Source organism: Triturus cristatus, chromosome 2_1 (genome assembly GCF_964204655.1).
Source record: "Triturus cristatus chromosome 2_1, aTriCri1.1, whole genome shotgun sequence".
Lineage (NCBI taxonomy): Eukaryota > Metazoa > Chordata > Amphibia > Caudata > Salamandridae > Triturus > Triturus cristatus.
Window position 1 is genome coordinate 276652277 of NC_140581.1, and position 21647 is coordinate 276673923.

The 21647-nt window shown below is 44.8% G+C and overlaps 1 protein-coding gene across 3 annotated transcripts in view; it reads right to left on the bottom strand.

Moving 5' to 3' along the window:
* Positions 1-21647, bottom strand: part of CPLANE1 (ciliogenesis and planar polarity effector complex subunit 1) — a 2680747-nt gene that overhangs the window by 888188 nt on the left and 1770912 nt on the right. The gene's annotated exons all lie outside the window — the stretch shown is intronic.

Genomic DNA, 21647 nt, shown 5'->3' on the forward strand with positions numbered 1-21647 from the left:
ACTACATACGCCATGTCTGCATAGATAGCAGAAAAGCTACAAGGTTAGCCAGTTTATGAAATTCTATTAAACTTGGTTTCTTTTTTCCTGCACACAGACCAAACCTGAATGCGCCATGCAGCTTCCAATAACTTCTGCACCACTTACAGCTTGTTCATTTAGGCATAACTTTAGAGAAGTGCATTGCAAATGATTAGAACTAATCACAAAGTTAGGACTCTAGGGGTTCTCATCTCATTTGCATGTACCTTTCTCTCTCTCTCAGAAAACTGAGGAGTGTCGAATAAAATGCATATTTTGCTTAACTACCCAACTCGTGAAAAAAGTCGTGAACATCGATCAGTTTGTGTACGGCTAGTTCATAACGCAGGCTCTCACGTTTGCTCACCTTGGAAATTACACTTTAATCCCATGTGTTTGTACATATCTGAAAAGAGCATGTAAGACGAAAAGCAAGGGGATAACATACACTATTGTGGTGTCGGAAGGCTGTGTTGAAAGAAGCATTTCAACATCAGACTGAAGGCAATTTATCCTACCAATCTGACCTCAGAATTATACTGAGAGTCTGAGATTACATTTAATCAGCTGTACAATTATCAGCAGCGGTCGCGCTGGCATTATAAGATATTATTGCAGTTCTAAATCCCTAAATTACCTACAAACTGCAAATAACTTCACAATAAACTTTATGAATACAAACATAATTCTAGATCAGCAACCAAAAGCAGTGTATGAGCTAAGGGGTTGCACAAGGCAGTGAACTCACTGTCTCCACCTGGATCTAGCTTCTTCCCGCAGAATCTGACAACAAAGCATTTACATCATAGATAACCATCAGGCCCAAAAAGAAGATTTGACCAAGGTAGGAACATTTTAAGGTAGTTGTATGACAACTAGGCATGCCATATCCTTTGATACGTTTGGAACCAGTGCATTCTTTGCCTTCTCCCGTGCATGATTTTTTACCCATTGCAAAGAATGAGAAATGTATGTGTGTGTGTGTAATACTTGTAAAAAAAAATACACCTAGCCACAACGCACAGAATGTTGCACAGGGTAAAGGTAGTGATACATTCACACAGTAGCTCTTGGTGGGAGAGGGTTAGTTTCTTATAGGGAAAGAGGATCCTTTATTATGTCATGTTGTTCTCTTTCCTAAACTGAAGAGTAGGTGGATATGGGGAAGGGGTTCAAGATGCTGTGTTTGTAGATGGCCTGTCTCCTGTTAATTTTCTTTCTTGCATTAATTTATCTCCAGTCTGACTGTGTCCCATCTGCAGATGAGCCAGCCAGCTGCTGGAGGTAGTGAGCTTGTCAACCAGATTGGGGATGGGGGTGAAGATTCGTGATGCACCCCTATCGATCTGGTCTTGAAGTTAGTGTAGGAAGTGGAGTTGATGCAGTTCCCGAGATGTGATTGTATTTCTTCAGTCTCTTCATGAGGTGTGTAAGGTATTTGGGATGCCTTTAGGTGAAACAATGTGCAGTCTCGGTGGTTGAAGAGGAGGGCATTGCCGCCATCCAGATGCAAGAGTATGAGGGTTTAAACAGCTGTTCTGAAGTTGCTTTCTGAACGGAGGAGTTTCACTTTCACTCATCCTGGCTTTGTGTTTCTCGAGGGTGAGGCTGGTGTCAGGAGTGAATCAGAGGGACCTGGCGTTGGGGGAAAGTTCAGCATTCAATCCTGCCAGGATAATGTTGTGGAGCCTGGTTTGGACTAGTTGTTGCTTGTTGTTCTTGCTGAATAGGATGAATTAGGCTTTGACGGGGTTAAGTGTCAGGTAAGTGCTGGGCGTCCAGTTCTGGATGAGGTGTAGGCATTGTTTAAGGCACTGGATGTTTAGAGCGGAGGAGACATTAATGTAGAGTTGCATGTCATCAGTATAGTAATAGATTTTGTTGCAGTTATTGGTGAATCAAGTTGAAAGGGGTTCCATGCAGAGGATTTATTTATTTGAGGTGTTTCATTTATAGTGTGAACATGACCAGTCCGGGTATCAGAGCACTCAAGTCATAAATGCAAGGAAAAGGAAAGAGCAAATATCAGTGAAGAAGGAAAAAACAAGGAGCAAAACAAAGACAGTATATCATTCAGCACGGCAGATCTAAGATCCGGAGGAGTCCAGCAGAAAAAGACAAAGTGAGAAACTTCAGGACTACTAGTGAAGGAATCTATGCATCAAAAGCTTTATTTCTTTTATGCAGAGGTAGTCAAGGGGGTTGTCCTGGTTTCAGGAGGTAAAGCGTTCCATACTCTTGAGGAAAGGCCAGAGAACGAGCGGTTGTAAGTTTTGTTTTTGTTGAACTTCTGCAGCTTCAACAGTAAGGAGTAAGTCCTTCTTAAGGAGCAGAGTTCGAGTGTTGGCCAGGTAGATATGAGTGTTATGGTGAAGGGCCCTGTGAGTTATGCAAGCAATATTCAGTTGCATTCTTGCTTTATGGCGTTTTAGGTCTGGTGTAATATGGTTGATTCTTCTGGATCCTGTTAAAAGCCTAGCAGCTGAGTTCAATGTGTCCTTTAACGGAACCAGCTTTACTTTGGGTAACCTAGCAAGAGTAGTGCTCCTGTAATCTAATCGGGAGATGACTAAGGATTGCACTGCTAAGTGAAAGTCATCAGCGAGGAGGAAGGGTTTGATTTTCCTTAGTGTGTTCAATTGGTAATTGGCTGTCCTAGTGTTTGCACTGATATGATCCTGTATAATCAGGTATTTGTCTAATGTTATCCCTAGAGACTCAAAAACCTATCTGATATTTTTTGCCCTCTTTTTTATCCCCCTGTCTTGGTGCTTTAAATGCGGTTTTATCCCTTATTCTGTAATAGTGTACTGTAACCTTGTATCCTAATTCTGCTTTCGCATCTTAGGTTCCCTTTTTACATTTCCGATGTGTGATGTATTTTCGGATATATCACTCTTGAATCCTGAATGCCCCCTGTACATCTCGCCAAACACTTTAGCTTTTGCTCATTTTATTTCTCCTTGTGTGTTTATAGCTATGTGCATTATTCCTTTGTAATTTTAGGGTCATGCTGCTCAGCTCGCTTGGATATCTGATGTATTTGTCTCGTACCTCAACAGTTTTTTAAGTACTTTTAAGTATTCCTTATTATACAATTGTTTTAAACTTCTATGTGTGTTCATAGTTATGAGCAATATTTATATGTACTTTATGGTCTATTGTTCTTACGACCGAATAGAGGTTTTTTGATTTGATTTTGATTTGATCGAGTCAATAATGTGGGGGAAGCAGTTGAGAGCTGTGAGATGTTCGAGCCATTCTTCTATGGGGGAAAAGTGATTGTGAGGGGCGATCAAAAGGAAGTCAGTTTTGAGGGTGTTAAGTATGAGGTGATACGGGTCAGCCATTGTTGGGTTTTCAATAAGGTGCAGTTGAGCGCTTTGATATAATCGCGTGAGGAGATTTTCAAATACAATTGTGTAACAGCAGCACACGTGGTAATGAGAGCTTCAAAAATTCTGTAAGAGGTTACATGAACAAGATAAATAACGTGGGTAAGAGCGGTGTAATGTCAGATAGGGTTTGATTGACTTTGACCCTTGACCTTCACCTTTGATGAAGAAACAAAGAAAACCAGTTTAAAACAGGACTGGATAGTCCCATCCTTTTTTCAAGAAGGTCAATCATGTTGTCATGTTTGATGAAGATGACATGGCACAATCTGGATTATTGGGGTACTAGAAGGATTTGCAAGAGCCCATTAGAACCAAATGGTGTTGCTTTCACAGGTAGGGGTTAACTGGAAGCAGACACTGCCATTAAACCCCATCCCATTCAAGACATTATGGCGCAGAAGAGGATGGGCAGGCCAACCGTATCAAAGGCAGCTAACAAATAGGCCCATCTGTATAAGATATCTCTTTGGACAGATGAACTACAAGCTGAAGAGCGTATGAAGTGAAAAGAAAGCTAGGAGACAATGTAGTAAAATATTGTTACTGTGAAACTGATAACATTTTCTTCACTTTAACTATTAGTAAGAAAGCTTGAGCAAGTAAGGAATCTTCAAGAATAATTAGAATGTATTTATTATACACTTACATGGTGCTGTACACATCAATAAGACATCTTAGTAGTGGGGGAAATCATGAAATCAGATGCAAAAACGAGAAGAGAATACGATTATTTAAAATGGGATTCTGGAGATAGTGCATGAGAGTCGGTGCTATCATTATAGACATACCTCGGTTTATCTAGAACAAAATGTAATAATAATGTGCGATAATGCCTTATGGATAGTTTGTTTCCTTGATTTCTAATTATCACGATCATTTGAATGAATTTTACTTATTTGAATTTTTGGACTTCTCTGTAATAATAATGTTTGCAGATGCCGATTTTATTATGATTGATTATATATGTAATGCTACGATTGACCTTTCTGCATTCTGTTCTATTTAGATAAGGTAATGCATTTTATCTGTGATGGTCCTTTTAATTAATTTCATGTATCTGATGGCACGATTGCACTTTTGGTCATTTTGATAAATAACCACTTAAGTCCATTAAGACTTAGAACTTGAGCATTGAGTTTTTCGTTAATGAATCTTGTACATCTGACGGCACGATTGCACTTTCGGTTCTTTTGATGGCATGATTTACTTTTGATCCCGTCTGCGACAATCATTTTTGCTGATGCTGATTTTATTAAGATAGCTTATATATGCAATGCCACAATTGCACTTTCTGCATCTGGTCCTATTTAGATAAGATAACTAACTTTATCAGTGATGGTCTCTTTTAATGAAAGTTATGCATATGACGGCATAATTGCACTTTTGATCTTTTTGCTACATAGTCATTTTTAGACCATAAAGACTCTGAATGTTAGCATTGAGTTTTTCATTAATTAATTATATGTATTTGATGGCACAATTGCACTTTTGGTCCTTTTGATGGCATGGCTGTACCTTTACCTTCTGCCACATAACCATTTAGACTCAGAATGTTAACATTGAGCTTTCTTTTGTATTTTATTTGTTGATCCATGCGGTTCATATGTTCTCTTGCTATGATTTTAATTAATATTTGCAATAAAGATCATTCAATCAAACCTTAAAGGAACAAATAAACCCACGATCTCTACATCAAAAAGAAGCTGGGAATTTCAGCACCACTATCCCACAGGGAGAAACAAAAATAAGCATTCTGCACATACAGTGAGGCACGGACATGACAAACAGTATGACTGACTATGTTAACCAATATGCAAGTCCTACAAAAATAATGGTGAATAGCCACATGTTCCCACTGAAGGAGTAGATCTCAAGAGTATTATGGGAACACAGTAAGAACCAACACCAAAGAAGACAATGACAAGAACAGGAGTGTTTTTGAAGGAGAGTGCAGTCCAATGATGTGGAATCTAATGTTTTGTTGACTTTTTGTGTTTTTCTCTGCGAGAATAGTATTTTAGCTTCAGGGGAATTCATCGATGTAGAATCAATGATGTCTTTTACCTCAGTTCTTAACAGCGTACATGTAGCAAGTGTACCCATGTTCAAATGTAATGCCTTGTGAATCTGAGTCACAAACTACAAACAAGGTTTGGAGATCCATCTCCGCTTTCCTTTTACCACAGAGGGACACTGCATAAAAATTAAGACATCTTTATGAGCAGCTGAGGTGAATAAAAGATGAAAAACAAAAGAATAGCAGTCAAAAATACTTGCAAAGTGGTTGTGCCATAAAGAATATAATAAAGTACATAAACCCGTGATGGATTGAATGCTTGAATTAATCACAGCCACTGGTAATTTCTCAGGATGCATCCCAATCCACTGTTATTTTGCACACCATGACACCTCAGTTTGGACCCAGCCATATGCAAATCAGTCCTGGCCATGCTCCAATGGGAACAGTCCAGCTAGAACTACCAGTCCCTCTCTTAACCAGAATACTAGAAACCCATAGAACGGTTTCATCCTTATTAGGGCTGAACATTCAAGTATAGCATGGTTCCAGTGGCGCAGTGTGACGGGACCCACTTCTGGGCATACCAGTCATACGTAAGGCGACATACTTTAGTATACAAAAAAGTGATGGATGGAATGCTTAAATAAAACTCAGCCACTGGTAATTACTTGGGCCTCATCCCAGTCCATCATTATTGTGAACACTATGCCACCTTAGTTTGGACCCAACCATACGCAAATCAGTCTTGACCCTGCTCCAATGGGAACAGTCGAGCCCGAATTTCCAGACCAGGACCTCCCTGAACTGGAAACATGAGCAACCCAAAATTGGTTTCACCCTTATTATGAATCATCAGTCGGTTATAGAATGGTACCAGTGGTACAGTGTGCATGGGACCTACATCTGGGAATACCCGTTCCACTTAGGACACACACTGATGAATACAAACAAGTGATGGATGGCATATTTGCATAACTCTCAGCCACTGGTAATTCATCGGGCCGCATTCCAGTCCATTGTTATTTTGCAAACCAAGCCACTTCAGTTTCGACTCAGCCATATGCAAATCAGTCTGGGCAATGCATCAATGGGAAGAGTCTAGCCCGAACTGCCAGGTCAGGCCCTTCCTAACACAAGCAATCCAAAAACCAGTTTTGCCCTTATGAGGGCTCGTCAGTCAAGTATAGCTTGGTTCCAGTGGCACACTGTGCACAGAACCCACATCAGGGCCTAACGGACTCACTTCAGGCGAAACAATGAAGTATACAAAAAAGTGATGGATGGAATTCTCGAATTCTTCTCAGACACTGGTAAGAACGATGGACTGGGATGCGGTTCCAAGTAATTGCCAGTGGTTGAGATTAATTCAAGCAGTCCATCCATCCCTTTTTGTATAGCTCAATAACACACACATTTTTCCCAGTGGCAGGCATATACTATCTTGGTTGAGGGAAGCCTGGCTGCCAAAATGACACCAAAGACTTCTGCACGAAGGTTGAAAACTGTCCATTGTTGCTGCTCAATCTCCATGCATGAAGGTTGAGAATGTGCGTGTGTGGGTGTAGGACCCTGCGCTGTTGGGGCATCTGTAAATCCTCCCGAAGGACAGCCTGATCGGGGAACCAATGCTCATGCTCAGGAGTTCTAGATACCATATTATATGGGCCCAATCCTGTGCTACAAGAATGACTTTGGCATGGTAGTTCCTGATATTCTTGAGAACTCTGGTCAGGAGTGGTTTCGGTGGGAAGGTGTACTGGAGGCCTGAGGTTCACTTGAGATTTAAAGGGTCTCACAGCGAGAGTCGTCTTGGAAACCTCAGCACTCAAAAGTGTTGACATTGGGCATTCTCGGCTATGGTGAACAGAACTAACCAAGGTTCTCTCCAAACTTCAAAGAGACCTTGAACCACCTCTGTATGGAGACATAATTCAAGATCCGCTAAGCATCGACAGCTGAGTTCATCTGCTTTGGAGTTCAGAGAGGCTCCCCAGATTTGAACCACCAGAAATGTGTCCTGACATTCCAGCAATGTCCAGAGACGCAGAGCCTCTTGGCAAAGGGTCCATGAATCCCATTCTGCCCTGTTTGTTGCAATACGACATGGCAGTGTTGCAGTCAGTAAACAACTGAACCAGCCTTCCGTTGATGAAAGGAAGAAGGTTTTCGATGCCAGTCGGATCGCTCTCAACTCCAAAAGGTTGATGTGGAGCCAAGAGCCCACCGGAGACCAGAATCCCCTGTTCTCCAACTGACTCAGCAGCGAGAGGCATCTTGGAAACCTCAGCACTCAAAAGTGTTGACATTGGGCATTCTCGGCTATGGTGAACAGAACTAACCAAGGTTCTCTCCAAACTTCAAAGAGACCTTGAACCACCTCTGTATGGAGACACAATTCAAGATCCGCTAAGCATCGACGGCTGAGTTCATCTGCTTTGGAGTTCAGAGAGGCTTCCCAGATTTGAACCACCAGAAATGTGTCCTGACATTCCAGCAATGTCCAGAGACGCAGAACCTCTTGGCAAAGGGTCCATGAATCCCATTCTGCCCTGTTTGTTGCAATACGACATGGCAGTGTTGCTGTCAGTAAACAACTGAACCAGCCTTCCGTTGATGAAAGGAAGAAGGTTTTTGATGCCAGTCGGATCGCTCTCAACTCCAAAAGGTTGATGTGGAGCCAAGAGCCCACCGGAGACCAGAATCCCCTGTTCTCCAACTGACTCAGCAGTCTCAGAGTCAGTCTCACCAAAATCCAGGATAGAGGCTGAAACATGGGAATCATAGCCTGAATATCCTAGGTTCATCGGTACAGAGGACAGGGCATAAGCTGCACTGTATCTAGAAAGGCTCTGATGGAAGGGAGCGTCTGAGAAGGAGTGATTTCAGCACGTTCATAGTGAACCCCAGTGAATGCCAAAGGTCTGCCGTAGTCTGGAAGTGGGAGACTATTGCCTGGGGCGAGCCCGCCTCGAACAGCTAGTCAAGACTGGAACCTTCTGACCTCCACAGATGAGCTGGGTGCCAGTGTTGGTAAGAGGGCAAATTAAAGCGACTTTGCGGCTGCCGGAGGGAGGCTGGCAGACTGGGTAGACCTATAGCTGTGTGTCCCACAAGGCTTGTGGGAGCCGTGGGCACAAAAGGACTGTGCAGCCTGTTGACCTTGGTAGCTGAGCGGGAATGGACGTGACTGGTAGCCCCTACTGTATCCATGGAAGGGGCAAAAGGTGAAATGCGGTTAACATGGCACCTTGGAGAGGCCCAGCAACCGGGCAGTGTCCTGGTCGTCCTTAATGAGCTTCAGTGCAGAATCTTGCTTATCTCTAAAGAGGCGGGTACCATCAAATGGTATGTCCACAAGGGATGCTAGACATCTCCCAAAAAGGCAGTAGGTCTTAGCCAGGCACGGCATCTCAGTGTTACTGACGACACAATTGCTCTGCCCAGCGAGTCAGTCATATCCAGTTCACAGCGAACTGTGACATTTGCGGCATGTCTGTCATCGGCAATAGCCTGGGTCAGTATGTCTCAGGCCTGCTCCAAGACCACTGGCACAACTTGCACAACCAAACCCCAAACGGTGAGGGTGTATCGGCCCAAGAAGCATGCAGTGTTCACTGACAGCATTGCAAGGCTGGTAGAAAAGAACATCCCCTCGTCAACAGTATCCAGCCTCTTGGATTTCCTAACCGGTGGTCTAGTAGGGAACGCACCATGGTTAATTTTTAAAGTGGAGGGCCGGACAACCAGACTCTGAGATGCTGGGTAAGGAAAGCTGGGCTCCATGGAGCAGAGTGATGGCAACGGGCAATTGTTTTATGCACATGATTCCCAGTGCAGGGATTGGCACACGCCCGAGCAGATACCTGTGAGGGCTTCTTAAAAGGGAGGAGAGTTTCTGTGGGGGCGACTCCCAGCTGAAGTACCTCTGTCAAGACATTTGTCTTGACTGCCACCGAGGGCATCGTAAGGTCCAGGACCTCAGCAACCCTCCTCTCCACCACTGCAATGGAAGCCACTTCTTCCATAGCCACACTAAGACGAGAGACTAAGCCAGTGTCTGGAGAGGTGTCCAGACCACTGGCATTCACAAATTCCTCATATAAGTTGTTTTTGAGCTCATCTAGGGGGTTGAGGTAGACATAAGGATCCTCAGATCCTCCTCTATCATACTCCTACCCGGGTCTGTCGAAATAAGCAGGCTCTGGTCCGACTCAGAATAAAGGATGAGTACTGGCCGGCACTGGAGTCATCGGATGAAGAAGATCTGGCTCCGTATTGGAGTCAGGTATGATGATGGTGTCAGCAGTGCCAGGAAAGACGTCGCTGGTACGGGGTCCAGGAAAGGTTTTGGTCTCACGATCAAAGTAATTCCGGATCCAGGGGCCCTGACTGGCTCTGAAGGGGCACTTGCTGAAACCACAGGGTCCAAAGGCACGCCAGTGGGGTTGGCCTGCCCAAAGATGTGGTGCATTGTAGGGCCGGGAGAGCCATTGGGTCATAGATGTACGGTTACTGGCCGGGGGTCTCTCCGATCAGTTGCTGGAAGTGGTGGATCTGAGGGTTTGAGGGATGGGAACGCTATGGAGCCTGAACAGCTAGTACCTCCAAAAGGATGATTTCAGGGAGCTGTGCCAAAACACATGCCAGCAATTCCTCGTGGACAATGGGGGTTCTGTATCTTCCCACATTACACTTTGGCCAGAGAGAGTGAGAGTAGTTTTAGAAAGCCAGTACACAATGTCACAGCAGGAATCCCTCCTACGGGACTCACTATCTACCCATACTTTGCTCCATCAGGAGCTTACACAGGGTGGCTTGGATGGCCAAATGCAGTAGGGTCTATCAATGGGGTGTGAAGCCAGTAAGATGCTGCACTGGCTGTGCATCTCCAGGCAGGCAGGAGCGTCAGTAGCTTATTTGTTGGCAGAAAATAGTTCCTGGGTGACTGGGAGTGAGTCCACTGCGAGCGCCTTTGCAGCTTACTACTGACAGTTGACTGGTGCAGACTCCTTGTGCTGATCTACCTCAATTCATATTGGATCTACTGATACCTCGCTTGGCCACTGAAGAGCTGGAGTCATTGGAGGCATTTGCTACATGTGACAAGCTGTGTGTGACAGTGGCTCAGCTGCAGGTTCATAAAGCGCAGAGTCCCAATAGTTTCCCAGCTGAGTTCTGGTGCCTGGTGTGGCCACAGACTGGCCCGTTACTATTTAAGACTTTCTGAGAGGCCTTGGAGAGGGGCGAATTGCCCCCTGATTGGTGGATGGCAGTGATTCTGGTGATCCCAAAGCCCGGTACAGAAGGTACACATTGCAGGGACATCCAACCAATCTTGCTTCTGAACTCAGAAGTAAAAATATGGGCTAAGATGCTGGCTGCCCATTTCACTGGAGTAATTACATGCCTTTTACACCTCGACCAGTCCAGGTTCATGCCCAATTGGGCCACCCGGCATACTCTACGATGGGTTCATAATGCTATTACCAAGAATGGGGCCTCCTGTGGTCATAGAGTCCCTCTTTCCATCGACTTTCAGAAGGCATTCGATTCAGCTGACTGGACGTTCTTGTACACCCTCCTTACTCAATTGGGGTTTGGTCTGAGGTTTGTGAGTTAATTGTGCCTTCTTTATTCCAACTTGCTAGCAAGGGTGCGGGTTGGAGGAGTAGTGTCGGAGTGATTTCCGGATTAAAGGGGCACCATTCAAGGTTGTCCCGTGTCACCTTTACTTTTTGCATTGGCAATTGAACCTCTGGCTGCATTGGTGAGGGTTGATGCACTTATCAGTGGCTTTCAGTGGTCTGAGAGGGTTGGCGACAGAATTTTGTTGTACGCCAATGATGTCCTTTTATTTTTGGATGATCTTCGGGTTTTGGTCCTGAACGCCTTTGGATCCTACTCCGGTCTTCGGATGAATCCCCAAAATTTGGCTATTTATCCCATTGCTCCTCATCCAGTGGAAATGCTGTGTGCTGCCGGGATACCGATCCTCCCTCTTGGCTTTAAATACTTCGCGGTCTTTGTCACCGGCGATGCAACCTGCTCCTTTGAATGGAACCTGACACCTCAGTTAGTTGCCCTTGGATGGGACGTCAAGTTCTGGTCCACTCTTCCCCTTTCCCTTTTGTGGCGCTCAGCTATTTTTAAAACGGTGGTCCTCCCGCGTCTGCTCTTTCAACTGCAAAACCATGCATTCCCGATCGATAAAACTTTTTTCCATTTCAGTAAGGTTAATGAACAAATCCGACTGTTGCTATGCGGGATGTGCGATGTACCCTGCATCACTTTGCCGAAATGTTGTAAACCGGATGTCGATGGGGGGATAGCCACCCCAGACATGCTCCTGTACTACTGGGTGGTGCATCCGCTGGTTGTCAATGAGTGGTGGTTTGAGGACTTTGGGCCCTGCATACGTGGTGAAGGGCTGTTTATTGAATGGTCAGGACCTTCCTCACTTGCTATATGGATGGAGGGTTTCTGTGGCTCTTCCTACTGCCACCCGCATGCTGTTGGGGATATGGAATGCCGCCATGAAGACCGTGGGGCAGGCTGATCGTTTCATATTACGGCAGGGTACCAGACTTACGTAGGTGACTGTCCTGAGGGGATTGGTGGCCTGGGACGTTGTAGGCATTTCAATGTTGGGGGATGTGCTGCATAATGGGATGCTCAAGTCCTTTCAGGCCCTGCAAGAGATGTATGACATGCACTGTACACAGTTCTTTAGGTATCTGCAACTCCCTCACGCCCTCCTACCTCTTATACGACCTGTGGAGGCTATTCCCACATTTTCCCAGATGGAGGCCAAAATCCTTCTCAGAAACCTCAAGGAGCATACACTGCAGGAAATATTTAAAAGCTGTCCCAGGACCTTCCTTGCGACTGAGACCTAGACCATTGTGGAGGTGACCAGCATCAGGCTACCAGGAGCTTCAGGAATCGCTCCCTCAGTGCTTTGGGTTACATGTCCCAGCAGTTCTCACAGACCTTAGAGCTGTGGTCCGGCTCCAGGCGCTAGAGACAAAGCTGGTGGGGGTCTGTGATAGACATCTGTCTGTGACAGGAACTGTAGGAAAGTAGGATCTTTCTGGCAGAGATACTCCTACTTTTTCTCTGGTGTCAGTGTGTTTTGACTGTAGTTCACTGGAATCCTTCTAACCAGGACCCCAGTGGCAGTATTCTCTCATCTAAATTCTCCTGTAAGTACTTGGTAAACCCCACAATTGGCATACAAGGGTACTGTTATAAGTCCCTAGTATAGGGTACTGAGGTACCCAGGGCATTGGTACACCAGGGTTCTTCTACTGGCTGCTGCATATATTATGCCCCTCATGGGAGCCCATGCAAACTGTGTCTGCAGAGCTGCCATTGCAGTCTGCGTGAAATGGTGCTTGCACCTTTCATTCACTTTGGATATAAAGTTTCCCTTATTTCCCGGTCGCTGCATTTTTAACCTTTAAGTCACCCCTAAGATAATCCCTTCAGTCCAAGGGCAGAGTGCACAGTTCTAAGTATGTGGGTACCCCTGCACGAGTAGAGGTACTCCTACAAACCCCAGTCTCCATTCTCCTGACTTTGTAAGTGTGGGACAGCCATTATAAGGCAATGGCAAGTCGAACCTGGTCATGTTTGGTATCAAACCTGTTGGAATCAAGCAACTACACCAATTCCAGTGTTAGTTGCATGATACCATGTACTGGACCCTCCAGGACCTACCTGGGTAGCCTTACAGGGTCTGCCTGCCAGCACGTGCTGCTGCCGACCCTAGATAGTGATCTACACCCCTGCTGATGAGCTTCACTCGGGCAGGGGAAGCTGACCACCTCTCCTTTAGAATTAGGTAGAGAGGGGGCACTTCCGAGCGCCACTAGACAGCATTGAAGGGCACATTTGGTACCCTCCATGCATAAACCAGTTTTGCCCAGTTCAGGAGCCCTTGGCTTCCACTCTGGCCCGAAACCACCCATAGGACAGGGCAGTGTCCACCACCTTGTTCAGATCCTCCCTAGAGAGGTGCTCAGAGCCCCTCCAGGTGACCACTTGATTTCGCCATGTTCAATTTTGGAACCCTAGGAGCATCTGACTGGCTAGGACAGCTGAGTAGCCTCCCAGACCCCCTTTGATAGGTGGGTCACCAGAGAAGAGGTCCTTCCCCTTTTTAGGGTTACTTAAGGGCTCCCCTAAGGGGGGGGGATCCTTAGATTCGTCCCGACAACAGCTTCTAGATCTGACTGCCTGTCGTCTGAAGACTGTCCAAAGACTCTGCTGTTGGTGGACACTAGAACGCTGCTGTTCTTCAAGTCAGTTATGAAAAATAATGGGGTGACCCTGTGTCCCTCAGAACCTGGGTATTTGTATTATATGGCTACAATGGTTCTGTCGGGGAAATACAATTCCTCATGTTCGGAGCAACTTTTTCTGGGGTGCTTCTTTATTTGTACACTGAGCCACATATGCACTTGCACAAAGCCTGATTTATTTGTCTGAGCTTGGTTAAAGCCCATAGTTTGTCCGGTCCTTGTAAATAGCTATCACTTCATTGATATTTGATATTATTACCCCACAGGTAAAACATAAATCGACCCCGTTTTTTGGAAAAAGAAGCATAATACACGCGCAATGATTAATTACTCTTGCGCAGGGTAAGCATCATTACCTTTCTGAACACTGATTTAATTACTTGTTCGCATTAGCACACACCCTTAAAGAAGTTCTTTTACTCCGCAGGCTACATACACTCCTCCGTCCCGAAGTAGACCCGCCGCGACGCTTATTAAAATTTTTTGCGCCTTACATAGGGTCGAAACGTCGACGCATACTAAGAGTCTACGCAACGTCTCAGTTCAAAAGCCTATTCACATATGAACAGGAGGCGTATGCGATCAATCATATGGACTTTACCAAAAATCGCACTTTCCTAACTATTCCTTTATTTGTTATACTAAGTGTACTAAGTGTATTGTCTGTATTTACTTCTACATGTCACCCTCTTTCACAATTCTTTCAATTGTACCATTGTAGCCCAATTTATTTGTTACTTCTTAAAAAACTGATTGAAACTTTCGCTTGGGTGTTGTTCTTTTCTCTTCCTGAATCATGGATACATCTTACATGTAATGTATTTATATTGTCAACATCCCAAAGCAATTGTGTTTCCCCGACAGAACCATTGTAGCCATATGTTCTTCAAGTCAGGACCTACAACAAGACTGCTACACTGGGAAACGTTGAGATGCATCTTTGTTCTTGTGATTCTCCAAGTTCTGCAACTCTGTGGGCGTGCATCCTCAGAGTAACCAGGGACTCATCCTGCATACCAACCAGAGGGAATGTCCCTTGGAGTGACTGAGTCACTTTCTGGTATGCCCAGGCACCTCTACAGCGACAACCGGTTTACTGATCCAGTTGTTCCTGTGCACCAGGTCTGTATGTTGTTACCAAGGCTTGTTGGTTCACCTCACAAAAGATCTTCAAGCTCCAAGAAGTCCCACCTTCCACCACTGCACAGCTCTAAGAACGACATCCTACCTGTATCCTCTGCATCGTGGGCCTTCATCTCCTATGTGCCGTTGAGGCATCCCTGCGACTCCCTTTGCCTGCTGCCAAAGGGACCGCCATCAATTCCTGTTGGCTCTCCTGTATGCTGAGGGCCGGCCTGACTTACCTTTGTTAGGTTAGTCCCACAGACCTTGCTGGTCTGCAACACAGCATCTTCTCTTGCGAACCGTTGTTTGAGTTTGTCAATGCTTGTTGTGGTTCTCTCGGCCACTGACCTAGCTGCACTCATTGACTGGTAAGGGACAGTTAGTGGATGCCTCTTGCATCATCGCCTGGGCTCCATAGCTGCTGCTTCAACCTCACTGTGCTACAGCAAGAACCTACTACAAGGGCTGGTATTGTGCTTCTGTGTCTCCTGGTCAGCTCCAGGGGTTTGGACTCTGTCCACTCTGTTTTCAGGTTCTTCTCATCTGGATTCCACATCCTTGTTCCAATAGCATGGTCCACGAGACGCTGTAGCTGCTGATCTCCCATGAACCTCCATTGGTGTCTATAGGAGTTTCCGAGTCCACTTCACCCCTATCCACCTGGGCCTCCCGTTGGAGGTATCCTAGTTCCAGGGCTATCCACAGATGGGATGGCTCTCCAACCTTCCTTGATCCAAGTGGTTCCTTCAGTGTCCTTTGGGAAGGGTACTAAACCTGCAAAATTCCGACCACGACTGACCCTGTGTTATCCTATGGACGTTTGGCCCGGTGTAACCACTCTGCACCCGGGCGCCTTGGGGTCCCTGGCTACTCACCTGGGGTGGTTCTGTGTTTCTCCTGGGGTCCTCCATCCTTGGGTATTAGTCCTGTTTTGGTACATAACTCACATTCCACTATTTTAGCATATGGTTTGGCTCCCCCCCCCCCCCTCTTTGGGTTGTATGTGTTTTTCTATGGCACTCGCCACTTTCTAAAGTATTTCTTGTGTGTAGTGGATATCTCCAGTTAGGACATATACCTAGTTAGTGTCTAGTAAGTACTAATAAATACAAAGTATTTTTATATTCACCTGGTGTGGTCCTTTCTTGTGTGAAAATCTTATTGACTGAAAATATAGTGGTATATGCACTTGGTTTACAATCCCACCTGAATTAGCCTTAGCTGCTCTCCAGAACTACCCCTTAAGAGCTTTGGTTTTCAGGGACCTAAGCACTATCACTAAGGGTCGCCTGGACTCAGTGCCCAGTGCCTCACCATAGGTGGGCACTAATACTGAGCCAGCCTCCTACAGGAACTACAAGGTTTAAACTCCACTGCTTTTTGGGGGTACATCCCTAAACGCAGTGGGAGATAAAGTCTCAAAAAGGCTCGACAAAACATTGAAAAAATTTGTATAATAAGTGGAAAGAGGTAGCTCTCTCTGGATCTGTGCTGATGGTGTGGAAAGAAAAACACTGATGTCAGCATGCTGGGGTGGCGTCTATATATGCACCGGGCAGACGCCCCCAACTCAATGGAGGCAACCCACCAGCAGGGGGAGTTACTGCTCAAAACGTTTCTAGATCCAGTTTGACACCTGGGGCATATTCTAAGGTAAGCAATCTGCAGCTAGATATCGGTCTTTATTGTCTTGGATCCAAGCATGATATGAAGTCATGTAACAAATTTTCCTTGATGCATCTGAAGGCCATGAGGGAGCATACATGTCACCGAGCACAATTAAAGTCCCACTCTTGGTCGCGGGCTCATACCCGCTCCAAGCTCTGGTTGAGCTTCTGCAGTCGGGAAAGTCTACGACAAAGTCCAAGGAAACAGCTCATTGCAAACACAAGAGGTAAAGGAAGTCCCTCTCACTCTGGGGTGAGATGGCCCTCTTAGGCCCCAACACCATGCAGTCGTCCAACTCCAACCTCTTTCCACCGCTGGAACATGTGCACCCAGACTCTGCAGTAGGGAAAAGTCTTCAAGGGGAAAACCCCAATTTCTTAACTTGAAACACAGTTTAGTTGGACCTTGGCCGATGTCTTGCTATGATTACTAAGGCTTAGCCAGTTGTGATAGGAGACTCTCTGACAGTATCTTTGCCTTGGCGCCAGCATCTCTAGTGGCTTGAGGCTTAATTTGGCTCAGATTCAGTTCCTTGCACGAAGATCATCTTTGAAGCTACTATGCATCAATCACAGAGAAATAAATGGCAAATTACCAAAATTCCTTCAATCAAAAATCCGCAAAAACTCCTGACCAAGGAACCTACGATCTAGGCAGGCATGGCATTTAACAATTCCTACTTACAGGAAGAAAACCATCAGTGGCACTGCTTTCTCTGTTCATGCTGTCAAACTACAGAATTCCATACCTGCAAAGATTTGAGCCACTGAGAATCACTTACAATTTAGAAGAATGGGCTCGTCCTGGTTATTCCCAAAGTCATCCATCTATGGATCCAAATGTTAGTACGAAATAAATACAAAGTTATTAACAATGAGAATAAACTTTGCTATTAATGCAACCTATCAAAAAGTTAAATGATCAACACCATCAATAGCCAAACGGAACAACCAAAGATGCAACAAGTAGTAACGCTTGCCCACAGGAGACAATAATCAACTCTTCTTTCTACATCCTTGGATTGTTTGCTATCTTAAAAAACCTAGTCCAACTATATTCCTAAAACCCTGCAGAAAAAATGTACCTAGAGTTAGATCTATTGATTGTGCGCGGTCTCCTTCCTTTCTATTGAATGACTCTCTCCTTACCGTCCATCCTCTGAACGCCTGACTGTCTCTGAGTGTAGGCTATTCTGTCACATGCTGTCTGAACTACCCTCTGTTATATTTTTGCAAGCTGACCACACCTCTACTCATAAATCAGAAACTCTTCTTCCGCATAACCATTCCTTGCAATCTAATAACATCTTATCTCCACTAACCTGTCCACTCATTCCATTTAAAATGTACTCACACTAACAATCACATTCAACTGCTATTAACATACCGATTCTATTACAAAGAAACTGGAGGTAATGAATGGGACAGTTTCCTGAGAGCACAAGACTTATACCAATAACTAACAATAATTAATAATCAATGGACTAACCACTAACATTGGCTTCTGGAGTAGTGTGCTTACTACCATTATGCGCATCAACGCCCCTTTAGAGATAGTAAGCACTATATAAATACAATTACAATAGAACTTGTCTCACTTTCATAGCCAAGGTTTCCTCTTCTGGAGACATGAAAGAAACAATGGTGTCAGGCACCTTTAATGGTCCGAAATCTGTGATGAACCATATGAGGCATGAGGCTTAACAAACAAGTTAATTACCTTCGGTAACGATATATCTGTAAGAAACATTAGTTAGTTAGATTACTTACCTTAGAATATCCCCAGGCGTCAGGCTGGATCCGGAAAGATTTTTCGTCAGCAATACCCTTGGGCGTCGCTAGGCGTCGTCTGCGGCTCCGCGTCCGTCGTCGGCGTAGTGATCGCCGGGATGACGTTGGAGTACTTAGACGCCGCCTTCGCGCGCTGACTTCAGTTCTTCTTTTTTCCGCGCCAGTAAGCGCAGATCCGGGAAGAGCATACCCTTTAGTCACTTTTTGACTAAATGTTTTGGACTTTTTTGGTTCATCTTTCGAGTCGACCTCTACTCCTGGTGCCGGTAGGGAAGCCCGACAAGGGAGAGGGGTCAAATACTTCATCCAGATCCACAGTTGCTGCGCTTGCACGCATGGCTCCTGACTTAGAATTCAAAGATCTAAACATTTCTCAGGACTGTTGTGAAATTCTAGCTAAATCACGCGCCCAGAGTACATTAAAAACGTATCGCTTAAAGTGGAAGCGATTTTGTCATTGGTGTGAGATGAATGATGTCCACCCTATACAAGCTCCTGTGGAACACATTCTGCCTTATTTATTATCCTTGGCCAAAGCTGGGCTTGTGTTTTCATCAATTAAAGTTCGTCTTGCTGCTCTTTCAAGATTCTGGAAAAGTTCTAATAATCCTTCGCTCTGTTCCTCTTCGCTAGTCAAACAATTTATGAAAGGACTCTTTCGAGTTTTTCGTCCAATACGTGCACCTCCTCCAGAGTGGGAGTGAAACACAGTGTTAGCTCAATTGATGAGAAGACCATTTGAACCTATACACAAAGCTGATCTTACATTTCTCACATGGAAGGTTGCTATTTTACAAGCTCTTACATCGGCTCGAAGGGTTAGCGAAATCCAAGCTTTCACTATCTCAGAACCTTTTTTACATTTCTCTAAGGATTATATAACTCTCTGGACGAATCCCAAATTCATCCCTAAAGTACCGTCTCAATTTCACTTAAATGAGCCAGTAAAGCTTAAAGTTTTCTTTCCAGATCCAGCCACTTCAGCGGAGCGATCATTACACTCACTCGATGTTAAACGTTGTTTAAAGTTCTATTTACAAAAGAATAAAGACATCAGGCGATCCAATCAATTGTTCGTAGCCTATGGTCAAGCTACACTTGGGACTGCTGTAACTAAGGCAACAATAGCCAGATGGCTGGCTTCTACAATTAATTTCTGTCATGACAAAGCCAACAAACCTTTACAAAGAAAGGTCAAGGCGCATTCTACCAGAACTATGGCAGCTTCTACTGCGCTATTCGCCGGAGTAATTTTGGAAAACATCTTTCGTGCTGCGACATGGAAGAATGTCCACACGTTCACGAAACACTACTGTCTGTAATCTGCTCTGCTTGAGGATGCAGCTGTAGGACAAGCCGTACATCAACATCTTTTTAACTAAGGTTAGATTTACATTTTTATTTATACTGCACTGTTTCATGTGTTTTATATATATATCTATATATATATATATGTATTATATTTATGGTTTTGACTTTATGCTTTTCTTTATATATATTTTAAATTTGCTTTTCATAGATACTGTTTCTTAAGCTGCATTCTGTTTGTTTGACAGCATTATTAGCTTGTTAATATTCTAACCTTTTTGGATGCGTTTTGGGAATTTATGAATCCGGTCTCCCACCATCCGCACCATCCGCAAACGACACTGTTTTGGCTTACTGCTTGCTATTCTGATTCAGGCATGTGAATCTATGAATGATACCCCAATACTGGATAAGAAAACAAGTTACTTACCTGTAACTACAGTTATCCAGTATTGGTATCTTTCATAGATTCACATGCACCCACCCTCCTCCCTGGCGAGGCAGTTCTTTTATTGGGATCCCTATTTCCCACTTGTGCTAAGAAAATCTGAGGAGAACTGCCTCTGCTGTGAGGGTTCTAGAGGGTGCTAGTAGCTGATTGGCTAGAACTATTTTTTAGTTCTTTTCATATAATGATGTAGATAGGCTACTAAGTTTTAGGCCTCTGACTTTCTTTTAGCCTACTACTATTATTTACTTAGGCACTGCTTATGTATTTTAGCGTGGGACTCCCGCCTCGGCGACGGGGAATGATTCAGGCATGTGAATCTATGAAAGATACCCCAATACTGGATAAACAATGTTTCCTTGCCTTCAAAAATTTTTATAGAAACTTCATTAAACATCTTCTCTTACTCTGGGTCCATTATTCACCATGTGAAGAAAACAATTGTGTTTCAATGAGACTATCAAGCCATTATTCGTTTGAAATGCTGAAAAATTCTTCCCTCTCAGCCCCCATTAGGTGTCCTCCTAATACTTTTCTCCATCCGGGGCAGAAAATTAGACTTCTGATCGAGTTACAGGAGCTATTCTTGTAAATAAAAAAATGTTTAATCTGAAATACTGATTTTTCTTTTTATCTTGGTTTCTAACCCTCTGAAAACTCAACTAATAAGCTTTGGAAAGGGAATTATTGGTTAGATAAAGGGGCATGTACTGAATGATGTCACCACTAGGAGCAAAATTCAAGTCTAAAATAAGAACAGATCATCAAAACCTGCATGTTCTTCTTATAGGGATCGACTGCCTGGGAGACGTGTGGAGGGGGGAGGCGCCACTCACCTTCGAAACCTTGCAGCAGGAATACACCTTGCATCAGACGCAAAAATACCACTACCTCAGGCTTATACACGCCCTGCAGCGACACATCCAGCGGGGTACCCCTCTTCTGGACTACTCCCCTCTGGAGGATAGGTTACTCCTTGACCCTATCACCAAAAAGCCAACCTCTGCCGTCTACAATAAGCTAATGAACAATATGCCAGATCCCCTTGTGGCCCTGAGAGCTGCCTGGACAGATGACCTAGGGAACTTGGACGACACAGATTGGCAGGATGCAATACAGTGTCCTAGGGAGATTGCAGTGCGGTGTCGCTTTAGATTAATACAAACTAAAATACTGCATCGTACATACTACCCACACACACCTAAACACGGCAGAGCGCAGACTGCGCGCTTTGTCAGCGGGTGCCAGCAGGTGGGTACTTTCTTCCATATCCTTTGGGAGTGCCCTGAGATAGTCAGATACTGGGAGGGGGTGATGGAGGTGTTGTCCAGAGTCTCAAGGGTACAGGTCCCGATGGATGCTAAATGGCTCCTCCTTATGATCAAAGGCGACTCAAATTGGCCCAGACACACAGGAATTTGGCTTTGCCTGGCAGCCGGGGTCGACAAACGGAACATTGCGAGGCGGTGGGGAGCCCCCTCTCCACCTTCGCTGAGAGAATGGAAACGTGACCTTGATTGGTGCCAACGGGCCGAGGAAATTGTATAAAAAGGCAGAGGGTGTACC